Raw genomic sequence first — 12,699 nt, 5'->3', positions numbered from 1 at the left:
TACTGGAACTGTCAACTTTTTTGTTCTGCTTTGACTCCAAGAAATTTTTTTGGAAGTCAAAGACATCCACATTTGAGGCTCAAGTGGACTTAGACCATTCAAGAATCGGTAACCCCCTTCATATGGGCCAACGTGTACTGAAAACATTGCGTCGTTATCTAAAGAGCCCATTTGCTTACAATAATTTGCTTACAAATTACAATTAATTCTATCCATTTGCTTACAACTAACATAAGCGCGATTTGAATGGGAATAACGGCCTCTCACGCGCAGGGCAGTCGGCAACGCACGGGTACATCAAGTTGCGATTTACAAGTGCTAGATTTGCAAGATAAAGTAAGGTTATACAATAAAAAGAAACTAAATAATCACCTTGAGTACGGCGCAATAAAGGCCAGCCAGCGAAACGCACCCGCTAACAACAACACTTAGCTATCAGTGGTCATCAGTCATGGTTATGCCGCCCCAACTGTTCGTTGTCTTCAGTCTCAACGAGGCAATACTTTTAGCTCAGCAACTTTCCCGTAAAACGAAATGAAACTTTCCTGCCTTTTTCCTGGTGAACAGAGTCAATACCAAACCGGAGAATAAACCAATGTGCCGCTTTCAGTATAACCAGGTATAACGATTGAAAGCACGTTTCCAATAACAAAACAAACTATTTCCAATTAAAATATTTTTAAAAATTTATATTTTCCGATGGCTCGCATGCCTCGCACGGCTCGCACGGCTCGCATGCCTCGCTGGCTCGCAGATTATCCGGACCCTTTTTTTAGGCAAAGCGCGTGGTGTTGCAAAACTTCCAAAAATTATTTTGCCGTGAATTCGTCTTCAAATGATGAAAAAAACCGCTCAGCAATTTGGTAACATGTTCTACTTTACAAATAAAATTGAATCAGCGACGTTTTTTCGAAATCTATTAGAAAATTTGAAAGAGCGCATGGTCTTGTCGCTGAGTGTATACAATATGCGAGCCAGCGAGGCATGCGAGGCAGACGTGCGAGGCGTGCGAGGCATGAACAAAACAAGCGAGGCATGCGAGGCATGAACAACCCCCAACATAAACTGCTAACCGTTAAGCTAACCGGGGAGCTATTTAAGCTAACCTGAGTGCTATTTAGGCTAACCGGAGTGCTTTCTAGGCTAACCGGAGTGTTTTTTAGGCTAACCTGAGTGCCTCGCACGTCTGCCTCGCATGCCTCGCATGCCTCGCATGCCTCGCTGGCTCGCAGATTGTGCATCCCCAAATCGGGCGCGCGGGCTTCGAAAGAACGTCGCTGATTCAATTTTATTTGTAAAGTAGAACATGTTACCAAATTGCTGAGCGGTTTTTTTCATCATTTGAAGACGAATTCACGGCAAAATATTTTTTGGAAGTTTTGCGACACCACGGGCTTTGCCTAAAAAAACCGCCCGCGGTGAAATTCAATTTCTCTTCTGAGGACTAAAACTATTTTTTTCTCAACGGCGCAACACAAAAATATATTGATCTACAAGCTACAATTCTTCAGCTTTCGAAAGATACCAAAATCAGCCCATTTGGACGAGAATTGACAGAGATATAAATTTTGACTTTTTTATCTGTAGTTTGTTTTCAATTAACGTCTTACACAACCGGAGCGACAAGACCATGCGCTCTTTCAAATTTTCTAATAGATTTCGAAAAAACGTCGCTGATTCAATTTTATTTGTAAAGTAGAACATGTTACCAAATTGCTGAGCGGTTTTTTTCATCATTTGAAGACGAATTCACGGCAAAATATTTTTTGGAAGTTTTGCGACACCACGCGCTTTGCCTAAAAAAACCGCCCGCGGTGAAATTCAATTTCTCTTCTGAGGACTAAAACTATTTTTTTCTCAACGGCGCAACACAAAAATATATTGATCTACAAGCTACAATTCTTCAGCTTTCGAAAGATACCAAAATCAGCCCATTTGGACGAGAATTGACAGAGATATAAATTTTGACTTTTTTATCTGTAGTTTGTTTTCAATTAACGTCTTACACAACCGGAGCGACAAGACCATGCGCTCTTTCAAATTTTCTAATAGATTTCGAAAAAACGTCGCTGATTCAATTTTATTTGTAAAGTAGAACATGTTACCAAATTGCTGAGCGGTTTTTTTCATCATTTGAAGACGAATTCACGGCAAAATATTTTTTGGAAGTTTTGCGACACCACGCGCTTTGCCTAAAAAAACCGCCCGCGGTGAAATTCAATTTCTCTTCTGAGGACTAAAACTATTTTTTTCTCAACGGCGCAACACAAAAATATATTGATCTACAAGCTACAATTCTTCAGCTTTCGAAAGATACCAAAATCAGCCCATTTGAACGAGAATTGACAGAGATATAAATTTTGACTTTTTTATCTGTAGTTTGTTTTCAATTAACGTCTTACACAACCGGAGCGACAAGGGGTCCGGATAATCTGCGAGCCAGCGAGGCATGCGAGCCGTGCGAGGCATGCGAGCCATCGGACTGTTCGCGTCCAAAATAACATGGCCGCCGCGTGAGCCATCGCGGTTTAACATATTCGCGATTGAAAGCACGTTTCCAATAACAAAACAAACTATTTCCAATTATTCCAACTATTTCCAAACAAACTATTTCCAATTTGGGTCCGGATAATCTGCGAGCCAGCGAGGCATGCGAGCCGTGCGAGCCGTGCGAGGCATGCGAGCCATCGGAAAATATAAATTTTTAAAAATATTTTAATTGGAAATAGTTTGTTTTGTTATTGGAAACGTGCTTTCAATCGCGAATATGTTAACCCTACAAGTGCCATCGAATTTCACGGGGGTGGTCCCGCATTGCCAAATGAAATGAAGTTTACATGTATACGCCGATTGCAAAAATACACGTCCACTAAATTCGTCACTGTACCTTCAAACTTTGTCTTCATCTATCATGCATGTTGAAAATTGAGTGAAACGTTCAGATATAAATCAAACTTCTTTGATGCTTTTCATTCCTTCCATGCGTCTTCACGAGCATGTAAAAATGTTACGCGTTGCAGTTTATCGAAGAAAATCATTCACAAATGCAGACTCCAAGGAAATCCATCTCCATACGAAGAAGAAGTAGGCAATTATCATTCTATTTGCTTGGTTATATGGTTCAAATTCCGCAGAAGTAACTAAAAAAACAAGCACGAAATGTTCAAAATCAAGATGGCGGCCATATTTTGTTTCTTCTTCGAACACAAGACGCTCAAACTTGGAAGAGCTCGGTCACACAACGACCTCAACGAACGCTGACGAAGCCCCATAGGCAATACAATAAAACAGCAATGCCTATTGGCTAAGATTCAACCAACATCCAATCAGATTGCTTGTTAGTTCGGTGGGCCGACAAGATGGCGCTCGGGCCCCGTGGCGGCACGGCGGAAAAACCGCTGATTGGCTGAAACATCCGTTAACTTAGAGCATGCTCTAACACTTTCCGCTGACCATATGCAGGTGCACATGAGTTCGAAAAGGTATGGACATCGCAAACCACTGCCTCGAACTGCGATGATTACTGTGGATTTCCCCATCTGGGGACTTCTACTTTTCGTAGTGAATGCGGATTGAGCAAAAGTAAGTATGTTGCAAGTCTTATCCTGGTTTTATCGCTTTCTGCGAGCGTCATTTTTCTTTTGTCGGTTGGAGCCGTTGTTCTGCTGTCGTGTTCATTCAGACTCTGCATCATTTATTTTTTCTGCTGCAGCTACTGGTTTACAGATGACTTGACACAGAAGAATTGAAAGGTAAAGCAAGTTTTCTTTCCAACTTTATTAACAAGTTTCGGGCATTAAATTGCCTGTTATATCTTGACTTGCTTCTGGGAACAGGGCCGTTTGGTTTTCGTTCACCATCTTAATTAACATAAGCTTCATAATTAAATAAGCGACGAAATCGACACTATAAGCTTCATTTTAATATTTAGTGCATGTTGTGAATGTCTGAAAAGCGCAGCCAACCTATGTTTATCCCGGGTATCAGTGAGTCATTTTATTTTTCGTTTGAATATATTTTCTAGCTTGTGTTGTTCATAGGTTCTTTTCAAAAATACATTTTGCAATGGCGCGCAGAAGAATCTGATATGATAGATACACTCGCTTTTTTTGTTGTTGTTGCTAATATTGAAATAAACTAATGGCTTGATTTTCAAAGTGTTTGAAATGTATAAATCTTTAGCAAAACTTTTCTGACCTGAAGACAGGCTTTTTTACAGTTCAGTTACATTTATAGTTAAGTTAAGTTTTAAGTATCGTGGGAAAACTACGTTCTTTTCCTTTGTACATCCAAAATATATGTATGTAAATTGAATTTTGTAAATGAAACCTTAAGCTGAGTAGTTGGAATCGACAAAAGTTCCATCAAATCAATGGTGTTCATAACCTACATATTGTAAGTTGGTCCACTTGAGAATTAAATGTCTATTTATCAGTAGATCAATCACTTTATGTGAGTGTCACTAAGTTTAAAAAGTAGCAGTTATACACCTCTAAATGTTACATTAAAATAAATTGCAAATTTATATTAAAGTTCAGCTACATTGGCAGTACCAGTTCATATTAATTTCAACTTTAAAACAATATTTTAAATCCTGCTATGTTGTCGCAGATCATTGTGTTACAACAAATTGGGACAACAGCACGGTTAAACTGATTGACAGTTACATTTTAATGTTTGTTGTTCTTATATTTCTGTTTATGCTCATGCCTTTATTACTAAGGAAGATTGATCTTTATTGTTACTGCTCTCATTACCGACAGGCAAACACCACCTATCTGTGTGTGGCTTGATGTTGGGTCAGCCCCCCTTTGGTCCTGCAGACCCTTCCACATGTGGAACACACATGGCCACTGTGAACATTTACTGTTACTGCTTCAGATCTGTTGGAGGTTGCAGGTTTGGAATTTCTGTTGCTGTACTGAAATAAATCTGCCTTTTTTTCTTGAGTTCAATAACCACACAAATAGTTCAAAAACCACACATCAGTTCAGTGACAGTAGACCTTAAAATTAGAAGATTTTCTTTTCAGTTAAATTCAATAGTTCAATAACCACACATACAGTTCAAAAACCACGCATCAGTCCAGTGACAGCAGATTTAAATATTAAAAGAGGAGTTTGGAGAGGGCTTTAGTGGGGTGAGGTCCACATCTAGAGCTTGCAGAAAGAACAAATAAAACTAAATAGTATCTATATATTACAAGCATTGTCAACAAGTTTACATTCTTTTGAAAATCCATTGCCCTCTTACCCAATGTTTTTCTCTATAACCATATTTGGCATATGTTGGTCAATAATGCAGCCTGCTCTGGTACTTATGTCCGCTTCTTGCTTGTCAATGATGCAGATTATTTGGTCCGCTGACAACCTTGTAATAATCTAGAAGCCCCAATGGCACTATGAAAAAACAATTTTTCCTTCCTGTCTGTGTATTCATATTATTCTGATTTGATATCAGCTGTGCAATAATGCAGTGCCTTCTTGTTTTTAACTAGCTCTCTTTCTTGCTCTGCAAAATTGCTAAAGTTTCCAATGTTTATCTTGTTTGTAAGTTTCATAATAGTTCTATTCAAAGAAGGTTCAAAAAACCCATAAACATACCAAACACCAACTCTATCTCACCTTACTCATCAAATACAAAGGAAAAAATAAATCGATATATATCAATGTATATTATGTTATATTAATAGGGTTTTTATGTTATACTATTATGGTTTAAATGAAATTTTTTGGGACTTAATGTTTAAAATAATTGCTGGTTGATTAAACTATTTTCTTTTCTTTTATTTTAGAGATTTAAAAGATTACTCAATAGGAAATTGACTGGCAAATCCCCCACAGCAGTGATGCCAACTCTCCCGCTTTTGGCGGGAGACTTACGCTTTTTTGCCTCATCTCCCACTCTCCCTCTTTGGTACAAAAATCTCCCGCTTTTTACGTCCACTATAAATATTGAATACTTATTGAATGAGTGAACGCTGACTACGGCTTGTTTGTTTTCGTTGAACGAGAAAGAAATGTTGGAATTACGGTCGAACGGTTAAGTTCCCTGCCCCTCCCCGCCACTGAAGTCCTAAATATAGCCCTAATTTCACAGCCCGCGGAGGCTCTTCGCTGTTGCTGACACGGTTCTGCTAGCTGGCCCTGAAGATTTGTGGACGTCTCCCGATTTTTGAACTCCGTGAGTTGGCATGTATGCCACAGGATATGGCAAGGAAGAAGCAAATGACAAATTGAAGAAAGTGATTAAAGACTGAGAACAATAACATGTGATGGCAGTTCTATTACATGATTTATTACAAATTTCTTTGTCTAATGAATGCTTGCTGATTAAAATGTATTGTTTTCACAGTGTGATTTTTTATGATAATGTAGTCACATGGTCTAAAATTTGGTCGGCCAAGCGGTCTAGCTGACCAGCCATAAGTCGAAGCTGGGCAGCCACTCACTTGGCCTCCACTACAGTTTTTTTCACTTTTTTCGCTTTTAGTTTTAATTGCTCTTCTTGGCTTTGGATTTTTGCTTCCAGTGAGAGTAGTTTCCTCTCCCTTTACGTTTCCCTCCAATTAGTGTGTACCTTTCACTTCTCGGGAGGCTTGTACAGTTCATGGTTGGTAACCCAAGGATCCTGGTCCAGAAAGTCAAGGTGATTTTTGCACAGAAATGTACCCAGGCTGTAGTGAGGCAACTCACTCAAAACATTGGTCAACCTTCTCGGACAGGGCGTGAAGTACGAGCTGTTACTACAATTTGTTTCACCCTTAAAGCAGCAGCTTGTTTCATTTCGTTCTTGAAGCCGTTTTACATGGTTTCGGCGAAGCCAAACTGACCTTGTAAAGCCACAAACAACTGCTTCTTGGCCAGTTATTAGGCCAAGTGTACCGGGACACTGGGGCTGTACTCGCACAAATTTTCCATGTGAAATTGGGTATTTACAGCTCGCTTATTTAACCCATTACGCAAGTTAAAAATCCCAGATAGTCGGACAGTCGGATTGAAAGGGCTGTTTTGCCGGCTTTTTTAAAATTAGTGACGATTACCGGCGACGATTGTGGCGGGAAAAATGTAAACACCCGCGGCATCAGATATTCCCGGGCTTAAACCGGACGTCGTACGATGGAAGGTCATGCAAGAGCCGCAAATTGTCGCGGAAGAGAAAGGTTTATTGAACCTTATTTTATTTCTTGCCGTTAATTTGAACTCGTGATGGGTTTACATCGTAGGTGATTGCTCAAGCTGTTGTATTGTTCAGATCTCAGATCAACTGAGATGGCTTGCACGAAGACCATGCATTGTCGTACGATGTGCCTCGAGCTCACCGACGGAAAGAAATATGAAAATGTGTATGTTCGCCTTTCGCGATTTTTTTTCGCCTTCAGTATTTTGTTCCCCTGTTCTTAACGTTTGTGTACCTCATTTTATAGCCTTAAGTATTCCAAAACATTCTTAAGTTTTTAAATTTTGCATTGTGCGCTCACCGTCGAGAACCTGACTTTCAGTCAAGTAAGGTCGCGTGTTTCGACGAAGAAAAGAGGCCTTTAATTTACTGCCAAAGTTATGAAAACTGCGATACTCCTTTTCGAGGAATCCTATTTCATGAATATTAAATTACTTTTGCATTGCTTGCCGTATCTTTTGAGTTATAGTAGTGATAATTTTGTAATTTTTGAAGCTTTGTTGAGCCGCTGCGGACAGGTCAGCGGATAGTAAAAATACCCGCGAAATAAGCAGCCAATCAGCGGTTTTTCCGCCGTGCCGCCCGTGGCACTTTTAGGGTTAAACCGCGATGGCTCACGCGGCGGCCATGTTATTTTGGACGCGAACAGTCTGGATCGAGGGAGAGCGACAAATTTTGACTTTCTCTCCCCTCTCCGATAGTCTTTCTGTCCTGTTTCGATCGTGCGAACCGTTCAGCGTGCTCGTGGCCGGATCTTCAAAAAATCTTCCATCCTTGTGGACAATCCAGTTCAATCGAATCCATCTAGCAATAAACGCTTTGCGTGTAGATAGTTTTCGATTTTTACGATTTTTTTTCACATGGCTCGCATGGCTCGCAGCGGTGGCTCGCATGGCTCGCTTGTATGACTCGCATGCCTCGCATGGCTCGCTGTATCCAAACTCTAAAAAAACCGCCCGCGGTGAAATTCAATTTCTGTTCTGAGGACTAAAACTATTTTTTTCTCAGCGGCGCAACACAAAAATGTATTGATCTACAAGCTACAATTCTTCAGCTTTCGAAAGATACCAAAATCAGCCCATTTGGACGAGAATTGACAGAGATATAAATTTTGACTTTTTTATCTGTAGTTTGTTTTCAATTAACGTCTTACACAACCGGAGTGACAAGACCATGCGCTCTTTCAAATTTTCTGATAGATTTCGAAAGAACGTCGCTGATTCAATTTTATTTGTAAAGTAGAACATGTTACCAAATTGCTGAGCGGTTTTTTTCCTTGGTTTGCGTTCGAATACAGTGCAAAATAATTTTTGGAAGTTTTGCAACACTACGCGGTTTTGCTTCACTGAAAAACCGCCCGCGGTGAAATTCAATTTCTGTTCTGTATGGATCTGAAATCTACAATAATTTTAATTCTCTTTGAGGCAGACATTACAAGCAAGTTGCGAAGACCTCACAGAGTCAATGACCGTAATTTCCGCTATACATGTATATTCCTAAGACGTTCAGCCCACTCAACGCCAAATGACTCGTCTCCTTAAAGACGGCTTGAAAAGATTCACAAAAGATTTTGCCGTACCTATGCCGTACTTGACCCACAGGTTGGTTTCACATACTCTGCAGACGTCGTTTGCACAAATTCTCTTTCTTAGGGCGACCTCTTTTTGCAGTTTTCAATTCTTTTCCATCGGCCATACCGCTTAGTGTTTATCCATATTCCGAACCCAACGTTATTTCGCGCACTCTGGGTTCCCGCGAAAAGTAACCAATATTAGCTAATATTTACATTGGCTGACATTTGACAGTGTTAGCCGTTTGCATATTTTAATGAGGGGGCAAGACGAAATAAATAGCCTGCGTAGCAGTCGTTTGCGTTTCCTTCAAGCCAAGCGGGGTAAGCGCGCGAGGGCATTGGGCAAAAAGGAGCAAAAAAGTAGGAGCGGGGGGGGGCCGCCCCTCCCCCCCGCTCCTACTTTTTTGCTCCTCGCGCGCTTACCACGCTTGGCTTGAAGGAAGCGGAAACGACTGCAACACAGGCTACAAAATAAACAATGATTCGCTGCAGGCGCTTCCTTTTCCCCTCTCCCTCGCCCCGCGCGTTTCGCGCGCGCCCGATTTCCCTTCTCCCTTCCCCTTTCTAGCGCCTGCGACGCAGGCTAGCTTCTGGGTAAATATGTATTGTTAATACACTGCGCCATTGTCTCGTTTAAAATTATTTTCTTCAAAATATGTCAACAGAATGCTGAGTTCAATGCACCAATTGATCACTATGGGACTGTAGATTTATCTGCAAACGACGATATGTAGGTCAAGGTTCGCCAAACTGAACAAACATTTTACCCTGTTCGGCACTCAGTTTACAACAAGCCGCCGGTTCGAAGTGCGATTCTCTGTAAATTTCGTTTTCTTGAACTGTATTTTTACCACAATGAATCGCTTGAAGACTTTGCCGCGAAGATCGTTTACCACAGATCCCTGCAAATTACACGCTATGAAGTTTCATACCTCAAAACACGACTGATTATAATTTTATACTAAACATCCTCATATGAAATCTTTTCCAGCCTTGCCGTAGTTTAATCTCTTCTCTAAAGCGCCTTTTCCAACCGAGTTTCCACCGTGACCACCACCACTTGTCGACGCCATTTTAACTTTTAAAGTTTCGACCTGAGACGTGGGCGGATGCGCGTCGGTGACAGTGTCCCTTTAACAGAATGCAGAATTTCTGCATCCCAGGATAGTCGCTAAATTTTCGCAAATTTTCACGGACTTTATCTCGTACCGAATTTCTGCATCTAAGCTGAAGTCAGTAAATTCTTGGACTATTTTAACCATAAAACAGGATGCAGAATTTCTGCATACAATTAAGATGGTCACTGTTTTTGTACTTAGGTTTTTGCAGATTTTCACTGTTTTTAACGCGTGCAGAATTTCTGCATCTTAGGCCCGGTTCAGACGCCGAACTTTTCATGAGCCGAACCTAATACCTCGAATTAAGTACATGAAAAGTTCAGCGTCTGAATCAGTTGAGAACGGCTGTTTCAATTTGGAACGGTTCAGCCGTTCTTCCCGCCTGGCTCAGCCGGGAATTTCGGCTTTGGAGCGGCTTTGATTCAGACGTCGAACTTTTCATGAGCCGAACCTAATGCATAAATTATTATAACGTATTTCAATTAAAAAAAATTAAAAATAAAAAAAAAACGCTAACATTTCGATTGGTTTTGCTTCAAGTAAATTAAGTTCGGCTAATTAAGTTCGGCGTCTGAATCAAAAGGCGGGATTTTCGTGATTTGGGCCGACCTTAATTTGAATTAAGTTCGGCTCATGAAAAGTTCGGCGTCTGAACTGGGCCTTAGCTGTATTCAGACAATTTAAGCCTATTGTAACCATCACACAGGATGCAGAATTTCTGCATCCAAGTTAGTAGTCACTGTTTTTGTAGTTAGGTTTTTGCAGATTATCACGGATTTTATCTTGTGCAGAATTTCTGCATCTTAGCTGAATTCAGTCAATTTTAAGCCTATTGTAACCATTACACAGGATGCAGAATTTCTGCATAAAATAGTCACTGTATAGATTTTCACGGTTTTCACCGCGTGCAGAATTTCTGCATATTACTTACTTTCAGAACTGTTAATGGTATGTTAAACTGATTGTAAATTTGTTGCTGTCAAATAAAGGCTTTCTTAACTGAACCAGTTTGGTTGTTGTTGGGAATAGAAGATTCCCAAAGAGCACAGTATAGGCTTCGAGGAATATTCACTTTCTCAACAGAAAATAGTAATTTTGGAAAACCCATTTTAGTTTGGAACGCGTTCTTTATATTTAGTAAACAAGGTAGTGTTTCAGCTGTGTTGCCAAGCGAATTTCAATTAGCTCGAAATGCTGAAAATGACAGGAGAAAAAAAACAAAGAGAAGCGTGGGACGGTGATTATCAACCCTACAAATTAAGGAAGGATCATCATCAAAATTCTCCTTAAATATTCAAAATAATCTAGAGGTGTTTGGGTCAAGGAAATATACATGAATATAGGAGTTGATCGCGCCGCTGAAATGCAAATTCTCTTAAAACTATCAATGAATGAGTGGGTGTTTATATTTACTTGTGGGTAATGAATGGATTTACAGGGATATGCCTGGTTTTAACTGTTATCTAACTACGGCAGAGTCGGCTCAAGAAGACTCAACCGTCATTAAACACACCGGTGATAGCCGATGACATGCCTGAATTTCTGAAGGGGCAGCAACACAAACGAGACTAGTCATAACAAAAATCTGAATAACTAATTACATGCACTAATCTTTATATTTTGTTTTCACAATAACTTTGTTTGCAAATGCATAAGCATTCGCCGGCAGTCAAGACGATTTGAATACGAGGGAGTAAGAGAAGAGAAAATAACTAAAGATAACTATATTTGTACACGGTATTTCCGCTCATGATCTAAACTGATATAAATCTTCATATGTATGTATATCTTAAATGAAAGGAATTACTGACAATATATGGAAGATCCAATCCACGTAACCACTCGTATACACATAGAAATCGGAATAAAAAATTAAAAACTCCAGCTGCGTCGAGCCAGATAAACTCTTATGATCAGCATCAAATTTCTCCTTGTAATATCAATGTTTACTCGACCGGTGAGTTCATGGTAATTAAGGATTATGATCACCCAAGATAATAACTTCTTCCCAGTACTTTTACAACAAAAATATGGGGACAAGATAGGAGAATTCGTTCTTTGATTTTAGGGTTGAAAGGGTACCAAGGCCTTGGCAGAAAATGAAACAGATTTTAAATTCCCGTGGAATTTCAGGCAGCGCGCCAGTGTTGTGGTGAAAGAAGCGATTCAAAAAAGTGAACTTTCAGTTTCACCGTCACCGACTATTTCAGAGTAGCCACGTGAAAATTAAAAAATCCCGGAGGAGTAGTAAATTTCCACTGAACGAGTGTTATCTTTCACTTTCAGTTTTCGAGGAAGTGAGAAAAAATAGATTTTAGATTCGAGTTCGAGTTGGACATTGAGTTTAGTGTTCAAGATGGAGTTCGAAATTTTTTTATGAAGTTCGAGTTAAAGTAGTCGACTGCGACTCGGTTAGCCTTCGAGAATCAAATAGGTGCAGGAAGGTTGGTACCACTAGATTTTTCATGGTGGAGAAACAGATATATAGAAAGCAAAAGGATAGAACTTATGGATAAATGTACGCAACAAAACTCGGAGTGCCAGACAGTCAGCTGGAAAACCGACACTGAGTTAGCCATGCATGAAAGTCAAAACTAAAGCTGGCAATAAAAGACGACTGTCACCCTCTCAACAGCCGCTTCTTTCTAAAGGCTGGTTTCCATATGATCGCGGATCGCAGATCGCAGATCGCAATAAGGTCTGCGATCGTCTGCGATCATATGGAAACCAGCCTTTAGATAGAACATGGTTGTATCTTCTGCGATCGTCTGCGATCGCGATCGCAGGATCGCAGGATTTCCATATGATCGCAGACGATCACCGACCTTA

General features: G+C 40.2%; 3 long non-coding RNA genes across 3 annotated transcripts in view; 2 read left to right on the top strand and 1 right to left on the bottom strand.

The window, feature by feature from the left end:
- Positions 1–12,699, top strand: part of LOC146475066 (uncharacterized) — a 160,798-nt gene that overhangs the window by 48,921 nt on the left and 99,178 nt on the right. The gene's annotated exons all lie outside the window — the stretch shown is intronic.
- LOC146475074 (uncharacterized) overlaps positions 1–12,699 on the bottom strand; it is a 66,899-nt gene that overhangs the window by 44,101 nt on the left and 10,099 nt on the right. The gene's annotated exons all lie outside the window — the stretch shown is intronic.
- LOC146475075 (uncharacterized) lies at positions 3,462–7,753 on the top strand. The gene is made up of 4 exons (XR_014866026.1): positions 3,462–3,582; positions 3,713–3,752; positions 4,764–4,899; positions 5,795–7,753. It is a non-coding gene; the product is annotated as an uncharacterized LOC146475075 (long non-coding RNA).

The sequence above is a fragment of the Pavona decussata genome, unplaced genomic scaffold, assembly GCF_977016875.1.
Source record: "Pavona decussata unplaced genomic scaffold, jaPavDecu1.1 SCAFFOLD_87, whole genome shotgun sequence".
NCBI classification, from domain to species: domain Eukaryota; kingdom Metazoa; phylum Cnidaria; class Anthozoa; order Scleractinia; family Agariciidae; genus Pavona; species Pavona decussata.
This window is presented reverse-complemented; position numbering and strand designations above follow the sequence as displayed.